Here is a 3,193-nt window from a genome sequence, read left to right as displayed (position 1 = left end):
ATTTTGCATTTCGTTTTAATTTCTCCTTCTGACTGATGCTGATCTAATCATTCTGTTCGGATCTTGTTGGTGTGAGTGTGTGTTGTTCTTACTCTTCACATAGTTCGCTTTCCCGTTGGCAAGAAATTGATTCCGTTCCAAGCAATCGCTAGTGGACCACGCGGAGCAATCATCTGGAGTTTGCCGGAGAGCACAGCAAAGCATACTTACCTGGCACAGGGGTTACCGTGATCAGAAAGGCGGTTCCCCCAGGGCGAGACCCTTCCATTGCACTTCGGTTGGGTTGACCCCTGCGATTATCCCTCATGTGGATAACTCGTGTGTGAAATTTTTGGTAGCCGGGACGTGCGTACGCGCACATCCCGATTTCATCTAAAACAATTGAACGAGTTTAATGATACCCAGCGTAAAGATTCAACTTTCCAGTTTCATATGGAAAGTCACTCAATCGAATCGACTCGTAGAATAAATCCGATTTATATAAAGTCTCTTGCCCTTGATTATTGGTCTTCATTCCAAAAGTATGTTCGTACAACTTGAACTAGCGACTTTCTTTTGTCGAAACGTCGGTCAATTCGTCCGCAATTAGACACAATAATGATTTTTAGTTGTATGCTAACATCTTCCAGCTGTCATTCCCCCAGCAAATTAGTAATAATCGATGATGTTTCTGTTCGGCCAAATTTCATTTTCCTGGCTATCTCGGAATCTGAACATATTACTGGCAGGAGTGTAGCAAATGTCCGTGTATCGGAAGCAGATTTGTCGTTGACAGCAGCCCATGCACACAGCTGCAACTCGGAGTTACGAGTTTTGTTGCTAATCTCCACGCTGTTATACCGTTCTATGGATTTCGAAATAACTTTCAGTTCTTGTGCTATGTTTACATGTTTTTTGTGTTTGGCGTTTGTCACCAAATCAATCATTCCAGCCCAACATTTTATACTTGTCAATGAGCGAAGAAGTCAACCAAGAAAATGTAGCTTCCCTATCCGTGGAATATTTATGAACATCGAATAATTTGATTCGGATGAAACGGTCAATTCTCACTCGACGCACAATTATGAATGACTTCCCAATCCACATTCGCGTTGACGATATTGAGCTTGGTACTCCGAATTTGGGAAGCGACAATGAAAATAAAAGGTTTTCAGGCGAAATCAACATGCTTAAAAAAAATTATGAATAAAAATCACCTTTTCCAAATCACATAAGTGTTCTATGTAAATAAAACTTATTTTTTCAAGTGGTGGAAAAATATTTTACAAAAATTGTGTCTGAAGTTGATTTTATATTATAATATGAATAACAGAAAATTCAGGAAAAATAGGTTGAGTAAGGGTCAGGACTAAGTGCTTCAAGTGATTAACCCTTCAACGGGTACTAGCAACTATATTGACCCCAACAAAAAATGTTCTTTTGGGGTTAACGGGCAGTGGCAACTATATTGACACCAATTTTTTTTAACTGTTTCAATTCGCGTTGACAGCGGAATGGTGTCGACATCTGGATACGACATTAGTTTGTATGAGGCCAACTATTCTTTATCAGATTAGTCGGCCCTAATGCAGTTTTAAATTGCTATAATTTGTATTAAAATTTTTCTTGGCATTATTTACCTACAAGAAGTACGTTGTTCTGACCCTAACTTAAACTTGTTTGTATGAATTTTCAGATATTCTCACCAAAAGTTACCACTATAATATGAAATTATCCTTAAACCAAGTTTTGTACGATATTTTTTCACTACTTGCAAGAAAAAGTGATTTTCATTAACATAGAGTACTAATTTGATTTGGGAAAAATATTTTTCATCCATAATTTTGATTGACAACCTACTCCCCCATTTCGTAATACGAAGCTCAATGCCGTCAACGCGGATAGATATTTTTTTTTTCAAAGGTAAATATGTGTTCTTCCTCATGTAAGGATTATGTTCTCTGAAGTTGAAGTCGATCCCTTGCCTAGTTTTCACGGCCCGTTAAAGGGTTAAGTAACACCAAGTAAACGTTTTCATTGAAATTTTAGCGATTTGAAACACATCCCCAAACTCGAATGCCGCCACCAAACGTCAACATTGTACATGTGTCCTCGCGGATATCCTCGAAGAAACACTACGAATCAAGTAGGATCAGTTTGGACATCGTATAACTTCTTGAACTGTTTAATATGAGATCGGGATGTGCGCGTACGCACGTCCCGGCTACCAAAAATTTCACACACGAGTTATCCACATGAGGGATAATCGCAGGGGTCAACCCAACCGAAGTGCAATGGAAGGGTCTCGCCCTGGGGGAACCGCCTTTCTGATCACGGTAACCCCTGTGCCAGGTAAGTATGCTTTGCTGTGCTCGCCAACAAACTCCCGACGGTTGCTTGCCATGGTACACTAGCGATTGCTGGAAATTAAGCTTTCCACAATAAATTTTCCAACTGGAAAGCTCGTTCGCGTGCCGCCATCAATTTTTCCATTTCACTTTCTTCAACCTATGCGTGCGATTTTATATGATCCATTCCATGAGGTTGTACACCGAAGAATCATATTTCAAATCTAGTTTAACCCTTTAACGGGTACTGTCAACTATATTGCCACCAACAAAAAATATTCTTTTGTTGCATTTATATTCTTACAATATTTTACTTAGCCAAAACCTTCTAATGATATCTGGCAATACTCCAATTTAGCTTTGGGCTGCTAAAAATGAACGATATTAATTTGAGTGTCATTTTTATGTAACAAAACCACGATTTTAGTGCGCCTGCGAAAAATTCTGTTTAAATTGGTTGTAAATGCATTATGTTGAAAAGTTTTTCACTGTAAATTTAATATTTGGGATCTACTGTGTAAGATCATGTACTTTTTTCAATCAAATAAATTGTGTATTTGATGAAAATTTCAAATTTTACTTTTTTCTTTGAAACTCTATATTGTATAAGCACTAGATGTAACATAAGTTCTTTAAAACGAATTTAATTTTTATGTACCAACCTTTGAGAGGATCGAGTTCGAAAAACTACATAATTATATTTAAAATATGTTGAGTTTTCATTGTTTCAGTTTACCAGACGAACTCAAGTTCAAACATTCCTATACTTAAGTTTCTCTTGACGAACAATGGGTGTCAACAACCCACAAAATTTGGTTAAGATCGCTTCACAAATAAAGGGATATCAACTCAAGAAGTGGTTGTCA

At 37.7% G+C, this 3,193-nt stretch overlaps 2 non-coding genes across 2 annotated transcripts; one reads left to right on the top strand and one right to left on the bottom strand.

The window, feature by feature from the left end:
* The first annotated feature begins 202 nt into the window (after window positions 1-202).
* Window positions 203-366, top strand: LOC129772004 (U1 spliceosomal RNA). Its single transcript, XR_008742522.1, has one exon. It is a non-coding gene; the product is annotated as a U1 spliceosomal RNA (small nuclear RNA).
* A 1,809-nt stretch (window positions 367-2,175) lies between these two features.
* LOC129772003 (U1 spliceosomal RNA) lies at window positions 2,176-2,339 on the bottom strand. The gene has a single exon (XR_008742521.1). It is a non-coding gene; the product is annotated as a U1 spliceosomal RNA (small nuclear RNA).
* Window positions 2,340-3,193: the final 854 nt, after the last annotated feature.

Source organism: Toxorhynchites rutilus, chromosome 2, assembly GCF_029784135.1.
Source record: "Toxorhynchites rutilus septentrionalis strain SRP chromosome 2, ASM2978413v1, whole genome shotgun sequence".
NCBI classification, from domain to species: domain Eukaryota; kingdom Metazoa; phylum Arthropoda; class Insecta; order Diptera; family Culicidae; genus Toxorhynchites; species Toxorhynchites rutilus.
The sequence above is the reverse complement of the archived record's forward strand: the minus strand, read 5'-3'. Positions and strand labels throughout refer to the sequence as shown.